This window comes from Cornus florida, unplaced genomic scaffold (genome assembly GCF_030987335.1).
Source record: "Cornus florida cultivar Cherokee Brave unplaced genomic scaffold, ASM3098733v1 CherokeeBrave_3.0.0_Hap2_Chr11, whole genome shotgun sequence".
NCBI lineage: Eukaryota > Viridiplantae > Streptophyta > Magnoliopsida > Cornales > Cornaceae > Cornus > Cornus florida.
The window spans coordinates 41,454,567-41,467,288 of NW_026775581.1; positions in this window are offsets into that span (position 1 = coordinate 41,454,567).

Here is a 12,722-nt window from a genome sequence, read left to right on the forward strand (position 1 = left end):
AATTTAATTTATGGGGTATTATGTAATACTTTCCAAATTAGATGTCGATATATAGGCACATAGTTAATGGGCCAGCCTCGGCAAAGGGGTTTTTTTAGAAGAAAAAATGCTCCCTCTATTCCAAAAAAGATGTTATGTTTTCTTTTTTGGTCTGTCCCAAAAGAGTTGTCCACTTTCCTTTTTCAAACAATATATTTTACATCTTTTCATATATGTGCTTGGAGTTTAAAATTTCAAACTTGAATATAAGGACAAATTAGTACTTTTTCAAGGAGACAAAGCATGTCCCACATGTTCCCTTAAAAATTCCTACCCCTAAAAGCGACATATAAATTGGGACAGAGGGAGTATTTGGGTTAAATGCTTTGACACTCCCTAAGGTTTGGGTTTATTGCTTTCTGATTAAATATATGTAAAAATTGCTCAAAAACCTCCTTTCTATTACTTGATAAAATAAAATACCTAAATTACCCTCGTTCCCACTTTCTCTCTCTACCCACCTCTACTCTCACGTGTCCCCGCACCACCCTCTATCCTCCCATGGCTAACCAAGATATTAGGACTCATGACACCCATTAAACCACCGCCATCTGCCACTGCCACAATTGACAACAATCGGCCAAAACGGCAGCAACCGGACCTAAACCTACCTATTACCCAAAAGGTTTAGTCCCTAGCTGCACTTTCCATTTCTCTTCCCACCTTTGCCTCATCATCATCGTCATCGTCATAGATGGGTTTCACGAAACTGGAGCGAATCAGTCGAATCGGCAAAGGCACTGTTTACAAAGTTGTCCATGTCCTACTTCTCGCTTCCCTGTGCTACAATCACCGCTAACACAACTGATTTTTTTCGGTAGAGACTTAGGTACAGACAAGGGCGGAGCTAGAATTGCAAAGTAGGTGGGGAGGAGGGGCTAAACATAAGAAAATTTGAAGATGAACACAATAATTCTTACGACAAAGATATATTATATATATTAAAAAAAAAAAATACGATGAGTATGTAGAGAGAGAGAGAAATGGAAGAGAAGGAGATAGAGTCTGCATATACACACACTGTGCATATATATATATATATATATATATATATATATATATATTTGTTTCTCTATATATGTGTGTTATCTATATATAAAGACACAACAAGCACGTATATTTTTATATTAAGCAGTGAAGTAAGGAATAATTTTATAAGAGTTGGGCAAATTTGTACTTTCATAATCAGAGTTAAAAGGGCAGTGAAAAAAAGTTTAATTTTAAGGGCATTGTGGGGTTTTAATACAAAAAATGGTCAAAATTGATGATTGGGGGGTCATTTTCCTCAAAAGATTGATAGTATAGGGATTTATAAGTACTTAATATTTAATAAGGGTGTTTTTTCCACATTTTTGTATAGCAGGAGTTTTTTTTATTTTTTATTTTTCCCTTGAACGTATAGGACACATAATTATACTTGAAAGTGTTACTATTTCACTAACAAATTCCTAACTTTCTTGCAGTGTCCGAGTTTCCAATGAACTTGGAGCTGGACGGCCAATTATAGAAAAACCCGAGGTCATAAACGACATCAAAGCTAGTTATTTTCTATCAGCAACCATTCTCCTCAACAGTATCCAACCGGTTCTTCATGGTAACTCGATCTCTTGTAATAATTTTTAAATTGTTGATAAATTGAAAGTATATAGAGTAGTGGAAACTAACTAGTGTAGCCATTTTCGTCTCAAATCTAAGCATTTACCGTTGAAGTTATTGTAGGGGTTGCCATAGGTGTAGCTTGGCAGTTTTCAGTTGCACTGATAAACACCGGGTGCTACTACATTTTTGGCCTTCCTTTAGGTGCCTTGCTTGGTTACAAATTCAAGCTTGGCATTCGAGGCATCTGGTATGAAATGATAGCTGGTTGCCTGCTCCAAACAGTTATTTTAGGTTGCGTTTAGTAACGAGAAACGTTTCTTGTTTTCTGTTATCAATCTCTAAAAAGGCAAAATGAAAACAAAAATCGCGTTCAATAAAATGTTTTTATTTTTTTATAACAGAAAATGTTTTCAATTTTTGTAAAGAAAAGAGAAAACATCAAAATGATATTTCTTATATTTTTGGTACTGTAGTAAAGAAACGTTTTCACAAATATTAGTGCACAGGCACTATTCATTTCAAATAAAATTCATATTATTTGTGTTATATACTAAGTTGCATATTAAATTTTAATAAAAATATATATTTTAAATATAGAATAAATTAAATATTGTATATTATTTTTTATTTGATAAAAATATATTTTAATATATTATATATTAAATAGTAATGTAAATGATTTTTTGTGACAAAACAATTTTTGATATAGAATATAATGTTATTAAATTATTAAGTAGTAGATATTTTATATTATTATATATCATATCTATATTATATTATATGTAAATATTAAATTATAATTAATTTACAATATTATAACACAATATATATTTTATTACATATAAGATATATTATTTAATATTTTTTATTCATAATAAATTATCATATGCTAAATATATTATATATCACATAATAAATGTATACATCATGCATATACATGTATTTATATACATAATTGGTTAGAATGTTTTTGTCTTGGTATATTTAATTTTGAACTTATGATGTACAGGTATTTTTAAGATTTATAATTTTAAATTAGATTTTTTAAATTTATGACTTTTTGATATTAATGGAAGTAAGTGTCATACCTAAGTGGTTGGGTTGCTCTCTGTGTCCAAAAGTTCGTGTTCAAGTCATCTACCCTCCCCTCTAATCACTAACTCCTAAAATTCTTGCCATGAAAAAAAAAATAATAATAAAATAGAAATGAAAAAAATAAAATAAAATAAAATTTTTTAAGAATATTATGTACAATTTGTAACAAATATGTTGTAATATTAAACACAATCATTGTTTTATGTTTTCAAATTTATGGCAACAATAAGTGTTAATAAACATTATTTCTGTTTTCTATTTTCAGTCAAGAAAACAAAATCATATTTCTGCTTTGTTAAGACTGCGAAAACAGAAAACGAAAACGTTACTAAAATGCACCCTTATTGTTAATTGTTTTTCAAACTAACTGGCATAAATAGGTTAGTATCTTCAGATTAATTGATAATCATAGTATGCAAATAAACTCAGTTCTAGGATAGTAAACCTAGCATTGAGAATGTTTGGCTCCAAACATTGTTAAGTAAATTATTGGCAAAACTGCAAAAAACCCCCTGAACTATCTAATTTTTTGCAAATACCCCCCTTAACTACCAAAGTGTGCAAATACCCCCCTGGAAGTCACCGAATCAGCTTTTCAGGCGTGTGTAATGCCACGCGCCTATTCAAAGTATTATAATGCCGAAAATGCCCTTTTGTGACCATTATAGCCTTGTGGCCTATATAACCCCATTGTATGTCATTTTGCCAAATTGTGTACTCATTCTCTCTCTGCAACGAACTGGAAGGGGTTTTGGCAAAGGTGAGTTTTCTTATGCAATTAAATTTATTTATAATACATATATATTAGATTTGAATATATATATATATATATATATATATATATATATATATATAATTATAATACATATATATTACTTTTTTTGTGTTAGTTTTTTTCCTTCAGATGCATAGTAGTGTTTAGTAGTTAATACTAATTTTTTTTTTTTTTAAATTATTTACGTGCTTGCAATATGTATTGTAGTACTGATATGGAGCCATCAAACAATGTATTGTATTACTATTGTGGAGTAAAATCTCCTTTGAGAAGAGCCACTACACAAAATAATCTAGGTCGGAGGTTCTATGGATGTGGAAGGTATCCCATGATGTCTTGTGGGTTCCATAGATGGGTGGATCCTGAGAACTGGAACCATATAGAAGAGAACTGGCTATGAGAACCATATCATCTTTTAGAGGCCAAATTGCTATGGGAACTGGTTATGAGAACCATTTAGAAGATGAAACACTGCCTATTGATGGGAGTATCAACTTTGTGGGTGCACCACCTATGCAAAGCAATATTGGGAATCATGTAATCACAAATTTGGTTGTTTTCATGTTGAGATTTATAGCATGTGCTATTGTAATGGTTATTGTGTGGTTATTTAGTATAATATAATTGTAATGGACTTTATAATTAATTAATGTATTATTTTTTTTATATAATATACTGTGTTGCACCAACATTCCAGTTGCACCAACATAGCAAAATAGGTGATAACAATACAAAAAAAATTATAATCTGGGGTAATCTTTACAGCACCAACATACCAGTTGCACCAACATAGCAAAAAATATACAAAAATAAATTAAGTGCAGAACATAGCAAAATACATAACCATAACCATACAAAAACAAAATCTATGCACCACCAACATACAAAAAAACATAGCCATAACCATAACCATATAAATTATAGTAGTATCAGCCATAACCATACAAAATCTTAAGTTCTGCGTCAACATTCCCAAAAATCAAAACTACAATCTGTGCACCAACATTCTAAATAACCAAACAACATATGTGCACCAACATTTCAAAAAACCAAACATCTGTGCACCACCAACATACCAAAAAAATGTAAACCATATCTGTGCACCAACAAACTAAAAAAATCTAAACCACATTTGTGCACCATCAACATACCAAAAGATGAAAACCAATATCTGTGCACCAAAACTTACAAAAAGCTGTACCATGAACTCCAAAAAGCAGAAAACCACCAAATTTCCTTAAACTACTGGGTTAATTGTAGTGGGCCTGTGAAAAAAAAAAAAAATGAAAAAAAAAAAGAAAAAGTAAAATCATCAAAGACATTTATAAACTGTTCTTGATTGCTCCAGAGTTTTTTTTTAAAAAAACTCTCACATACCTAGATGATGAGGATGCTTGACTACTCCACAAGACATTGAAATCAATTGATGATGATGGTTGAGACAAATTATTCAACAAATTCTCATATCTTGATTGTATTGTCATCACCTATGAAACAAAATGATAAAATATTAAAAATAGTAATATGACAGTAAACATTCAAATTAATTGATTATGATGGTTTAAAACAATAACCTCTTGTAGTTGCCTTGCATTTGTTCTTGCAGCCCCTCTTTCCCTTCTAATGCCTCTTCCCATACCACTTGTAATCCCTCCACTTACAGTGCCAACCTCTCCCATACCACTAGCAGTCCCTCCACTTGTAGTGCTAACCTCTCCAATACCATTTGCAGCCCCTCTTCCCCTTCCAATGCCTCTTCCCATATCACTTGTAGTCCCTCCACTTGTAGTGCCAACCTCTCCCATACCACCTGCAGCCCCTCTTCCTCTTCTAATGCCTCTTCCTCTTACAGTTTTTCTTGTAGTTGCAATACCTCTTGCCATTATTGATGCAAGTCCATCAGTGTCTAGCAGTCCACCAGGTAGCCCAGAAGTAACTGGCAGTCTAGGTCTACCTGGTGTACCTTATTTGGCAGCTTGAGGTGTTACTTCAGTAGCTTTGTAAGTTCTGCCATTGTGTCTTTTTGCCCCCACACTTTCTGCCGTTGAGTAGTTGTTTTTTTTTTTTTCTGCTAACTGCACCATTTTTGTTGTTCACTTCACCAACAGCCTTTTTTCTTGCCTTTTTAGGTCTGCCAGATGGCTTAACTATTGGTGGGTGTATGGGATCAGTGGCAACTTCACGTGTCATTTGCCTAAGAGGCATAGGGAAAATAACAGGTGTATATGTCCTCAAGTATGTCTCCCTATGATAACAACTATCAACAAAGTCTTTAGGATTACCCCTTTGGTCAATTATACATGTAATGGCATGCATACATGGTATACCCCTTACATCCCATTCCCTACAACTACATGTTCTGTTTGCCAAATTAAGAGCATCACTAACCCCTTATAGCAAACTTCATATATATCATCACATGCTTTCTTTATAGTGCAATGCCTTGAATCATTCATTAGCTTGGTCAATTTGTCAGCAATTGTAGGGCACAACAACCCCTTTTGGGTTTGAATCCATTCCCTTTTCGATTGAAACCGATACATCGAGTACCCTCTAATCCACTCCAACATAGTAATTAATGGCTTATCCCTAGCATCACCAATGTTGTCATTTCAAGTCTCATAAAGGTTATTAACAAGCAAATCACATCTTGAATTATCATTAAACCTAGACCTTGACCATAACCTAGCTGGCACCTTTGACAGCCACTCATGGTCTTCCTTATCAATTTGACTTATGAGATGCATGTGATGCTTAAATGTATCTTTAGTCAAAGCACGTGCTGCATTCCGTATCTCATCCCTCAACTTCGCACCCTTAAACTTCTTCTTAAAATTCTCATACATATGTTTCGCACAAAATCTGTGGTAAGTGCCATGCAGCTTGTTTTCAAAGATTTCAACTAAACCCTGTTAACCAACAATAAAGAAAATATTAATATAAAAAGTTCATAAATGTAAAATAAATGACATAAAATAAATTATTTAAACATTTTTACCTTTTGTCTATCGGACATAAATGTAAATCTGTTTAGAGGACCCAAAGCACTTTCTAGTTGGTTTAAAAACCATTCCTATGATTGTTTTGTTTTAGATCTAACCACACCTATGGCTATAGGAAATATTCATTGTCTCCGTCCTTGCCAATTGCACTTAATAACTGCCCTTTGTAAGGACCCTTCAAGAAGCAACCATCCAATCCAATGAATGGCCTACATCCTTCCAAGAAACCTCTTTTCATTGCTTCAAAGCAAACAAATAGCCCTTCAAATCTGGCAGGGTCATCAAGTGTTGGTCTATCAACAGTAGTCATTGCAATACTACCAGGATTGGTGGTTTGAATGAGTTGGCAGTAATCTCTAGCCCTTTAGAATTGTAGTCCATGGTCACCATCAATGTGTAATCTAGCCTTCTTTTTTGCCCTATAAACCTTGTATTTGGAAACATTAACATCCAAATCTCTTAAAACTGCCTTCTTCATTGCATTTGGTTTCCATGTGGGTTCATCCCTAATTGTGTCCATGTATTTGGCTACCAAATAACTGGCTGATGCTTGACTATTAAGCTTGTTGTAACTGCAAGTATGTTTTGAGTTAAAAGTCTTTATTTGGAAGCTGCCATCCTCTGAGTTAAATGATACATGAATTCTCCAGCCACAATTTTTTGAACATGTAGCAGTAACTCTATTCCCTTCATTCTTTACAAACCTAATATCATACTTTCTTTTAAAAGCATCATCCCTTAAGGCCACTTTAAATGCTTCAGATGAAGAAAATTTATTGCCAAGTTCTATGACATTATTCCTAAATTTATGCCTTCTTAGAACCATATCCACTTCACTGTCACTACCATCTTCTTCGGAGGATGATCTGCATAAGCTTTCCAACTCATCACTTGGTGAATATATGGATTCAATATCTGAGTATTGACCCATGCCACCATTCACATCTTCATCCACATGAGTATTCACATCTTCATCCACATCGCCATTCACATCTTCATTTACATCAACATTCACATCTTCATCTACACCAACATTCACATCTTCAACCTCATCAGTATTCACATCTTCAACCACATCAGCATCCACATCAACCACATCAGCATCCACATTAGCATCCACAGTAGCATATTCATGCTCTAATTCATCATTCAGCTCATTTTCAGTCTGAGTTGCCCATTATAGTATTTCATCATCCCAATTACAATCATCATCATGCATGTCAACTTCAGGTTGTACTCCATCCTCCATACACTCATAACTTTCCTCTACATTTTCAGCATTTTCACCCTCAACACTGCCTTTTGAAATTATAAAGATTTTCATCAACCTGAACTTGTTATGAGCATTTATACATTCCAATACATCTTCATCTTTTTCAATTTTCTTAACTCCTTCATCACTTTCCACCATTGGATTCCTATAATACAACTCATAATTTTTTTCAAACCTAAGCCTGTTAGCCACCTCTTTTAGATGAAAAAGTGATAAAAAATCCACATCAACATTGTCAAGTAGGTCTACCTCACCACCAATATATGACTTAAGTGGTGTGTATTGGAAATTACCTCCAAAATGTACTTCCAGTGTAATCAACCTGGTAGTATTCATTGTCTGTTCAATCAAGCAAACCAAAACACATAAGTCATGGTGAAGAAAAAATTCAACAAATACTAATCCTTAACCAATAAAGTAACAATATGCACAAACCCTAATCACAAAAAATAGAAAATTAATCAAATGAGAATCCCTAAGCACAAAAAATAAAAATTTAAGCAAATAAAAATACCCAAGCAATAAAAAAACAATTTGCATAAACTCTAAGCACAAAAAAAAAAAAAAAAAAAAAAAAAAAAAAAAAAAAAAAAAAAAAAATAATAATAATAATAATAATAATCAAATGACAATCCCTAAGCACAAAAAATAAAAAAATTAAGCAAATCACAATATCTAAACAATAAAATAACAATTTGTACAAACCCCAAGCACAAAAAATGAAATAATAATTAAATGAAAATCCCTAAGCACAGGAAATAAAAAATTAAGCAAATAACAATCCCTAAGCAATAAAATAACAATATACATAAACCCTAAGTACAAAAAAGAAAAAAATAATCAAAAGACAATCCCTAAGCACAAAAAATAAAAAATTAAGCAAATAACAATACCTATATCTAAGCAATAAAATAACAATATGCATAAACCCTAATGGAGTAATAGAGTATTTTTTTTTCACTGTTATTAAATATGCAGTAACGGAGCATATGAAGATAAATGCAGTAATGATCACATGGAAACAAACTGACATCAAACACAAGACATGGACCACAAGACATCAAACATTTCCCACAAGACATCAGTCTAAAAATGATGTAGAAAATAAACTGACATCAAACACAAGACATGAACCATTGTGTATCACTATACGAAGACATAAAAGTAAAAAACAAAAAGGACATGGACCACTGTCATTAACTATAAACTCTATTGTCAGTGGGGTCTATCTTCTTTAATCAACATAAAGCCTACACCAAACATTTCCCAAGTTCTAAAAAATTGCATGCATGTGTATTATATATACAAAAAAGAGAATTTTATACTAGGTCAAAATAGATTTTCAAAAACCCTATAAATTAAATATTCGATTAGTACTAATTAACCCAAAAATAGAACCATTAACATACAACATGAAAAATAAGATTCATTTAAAATCGACATAAAGACATAGAACAAAATCTAAACTTACAAATTTGGAGAACTTGTAAAATCGAATCAAAGTTCGTGAAAATGACAGACCCAACAGGAAATACCACACGATGTAACGCACAATTGAAGAGAACAACAACACGATGTCGCGCACAATTGAACAGAACAAGAATACGATCAAAGTCTTCCACCCACAGTATGAAACCCTAAGTTCGTATCTGCGCCTCCATTGCTCTCTAACTCTCTGTGTGTCTCTCTCTCTAACATAATCAACTAAATGAGATTTTAGGGCAACTTAATTTAGTAGGGTAAAATTGGCATTTCACAATTAGTTTTTTTTTTATTATTTTTTTTATATAATTTAATAAGTAAGGTCATTTCGGTCATTTCAAATCAACAGTTGCCAGAAAGCTGATCCAGTGACTTCCAGGGGGGTATTTGCACACTTTGCCTAGTTAAGGGGGGTATTTGCAAAAAATTGGATAGTTCAAGGGGTTTTTTGCACTTTTGCCTAAATTATTCTTTCAATGTTAACAGAATAATGAGTAATAAATCTATCTGATGCAGGCATCGCAAGCTTCGGAGCATATCCAATCACATGCCAACATAGTACCTTTGCCTCAAAATGGAAGCACATAAAATTAAGATAAAGTTTGCCAGGAAAAAGAAGCTTAAGAAGAACATTGGATCCTGAAATTTATGACATTATATATTTTCCCACTATTTTCAATTCAAAATTTGGGATTTACATGTATATTACTGCACCAAGGGTTAGGAGGCGGCTACTGGTTTAGTTATCAGGATTTCGAATTCAAGTATAAAGGTCTTAAAAGTGGTTACTCACTTCTTCCGAATGGTAGCCTCATATAGGACTTTGTTATCTCTTCATTGAATTGCTTTTCGAAGATGGAGTGTTGACACTTGATAAGATACTTGGTAAGAAGAATTTGGTAGATATGTTAACTAAGAGAGTAACTGTGGAGAAACTTGAAGATAAAGATGAGAACATCGACATGCACTAATATGTACCTATAATTGTTGGAATGGATTTATTAGTGCTTTGGTCTCTAAGTGAGAGATTATTGAGATTGTGGAGCCTGAATCACTTATCCGGAATGCTATTATGGAAAGTACGACAGGTCTCAGTTGTGTCACAACGAGAGTTTCGAGAAGTGCAATTGATTACACTTTTACGGACCGGTCCAACTTTCTCGGTTGGTGAAGTTGTGTAGGATGCCATTGGTGGCACTTTTTGGGACCGATTGCTCTTGTTTGATATATTTGAAAATTAGTTTTTTTTTAATCCGTTTTTCTCTTTCCAAAAGGCTTAGACTTTTGTACCAACCCTATGGTATGCAAAAAAAAAAAAAAAATGTGCGCACTTTATAAAGAGGGTGGTCACAAGAGAGAGCAACAAGAGAGAGATTCAAAGAAAGAGTGTTCTTCATTACAATCTTCTAACTTATTCATAGTGAATTTTTTTCGGTGCAATCTGTGAAAGTAGGCAAAATCATTTTGCCGATCCACGCATATCTTTCGTTGATTCTGTGTAATTGTTTTCTTTTTAATTGCTTGTTTCTGTGTGACTTTTACCTCCCAACCGTCCCATATTCTTTTACAGCACCTAGGATTGCTCTACGAAACTCCACGGTTAGTGCTTGCTTGGAGAAATTATTTTATAGTCCCGAACAATCACTACCTAACACGTAATAAAAAAAACAAAATTTGAATGTGAACCTTTCATGGCACACACCCACTTACAGTCTCTTAGAATGTGAACCATCTTTTTTTTTTTTTTTTTTGGCAACACCAACCCACAGGAAACAACAACATTAACAAGCATCATTCATAATATCCAACTCTGCAAGTTTAAAAATTGGTGGCGGAAGCGACCGGAGCATCAAATCCGCATTCATACCACTCTTTGAGAGCCGAGCAAGAGCATTCGCCACCCGATTGCCCTGCCTTCTAACATGCGAAATGGAGAACCCAAAAAGAAACTAAAGCTCCTTCCAGATCTCAGATACCTGAGAAGCATTCGAAACATCTGTATAACTAACCCCTTCAATGGCATCCACTACTAGCTTAGAATCCGATTCGAAGCATACCACCGAAAAATTAAACTCTCGAGCCCAAAAAACAGCACGGCGAAAGCAAACAGTCTCCGACTCTAGCACGGACGAGGCAACAAAAGACTTAAAAATCACCACCTGAATAACCGAGCCGAAAAAGTCCCTAAACACCGCACCTCCGCCGCCCAACTGAGTGAATTTCGAGAAAGAAGCATCAACATTGCATTTAACAACACCATGCACAAGATGGGTCCAGAAAGGGCATTGGTCTGCTGCGATGGGTGAAGGAGTAGCTGGCATTTTTTGTACACATTAACAAATTCCTAAAATTGACTGGAAGCTAATTGGCAACCAACAAAGGATTTCACTCTTCCTTTTCAAAAACCCTTTTACTCCTAGCCTTCCAAATCATCCACAGACAAAAATGAAGCCAAACCCAACATATGATACTTACCTTCCTGGGAAAGCGCTGATTCTTCATTAATTCCATCCCACCATTCAAGAAAAGAGGAAGAAGGGTTTGCAAGAAAATCTCAACAAAGAGGGGATAACTTCCAAACCTACACCGAATGGGAACATCAGAAAAAAAGATGGTAAACATCCTCCACTTCCAATCCACATCGCTGGCAAACCGGATTATCCAAGCAACCTCCATGAACAAGAGCATACCCTATTGGGATTACCCCATAAAGCATTTTCCAAATAAAATGTTCAACTTTTGAAGGCAAATGAAACTTCCACAATAACCTCCAGCGCGGACTAGAACTCCTTTGGCAATCCACCCTTGGCATGTCGTGCAAATTTTGAGAGTGAGAAAGCAACACAGCTAAGTTGTAGGCTGACTTAACACTGAATTTACCTGCAGGCTCAACTTCCCAAATTTGGTAATCCGGAAAAGGCCCATGACGTAAATTGATTTGTGAGATACGATGGATCTCAGATGCATTAAAAAGTTGTCGCAAAACATCCATACGCCACTCTCTGGTATTTCCATCCAATAAGTCAGCAACCCAAACAAAACGGGATGCAGACTCCTAGGTCCCAACGGCATGGAACCCGGAATCCATTTATCCTTCCAAATATAGATAGAAGCACCATCTCCCACTAACCAACGCAAGTCTTGCCGAAGCAACTCCTGAGATGACTAAATACTGCGCTAAGCCCAAGATGAATTTGAGTCCAAAGGCACAAGACGAAAAGAACAAGACGAAAAGTTTTTCGGCCACACCATTTTTAGAAACTTGGAAAGTCCAAGAATGTGAACCATCAATCAAAATAACACTATTGACCCTTTTTTTTTTTTTTTGGGAGTATAATCTGCTGAACTTTAGAATCAATCAAAAGAGTCCAAGTCTATTGAACTTTCGCTAGCATATGCAAGGACCAAAACTTAGCAACAAACGTAAAATAACAAATAATCTTTCTTTTATGGTGCC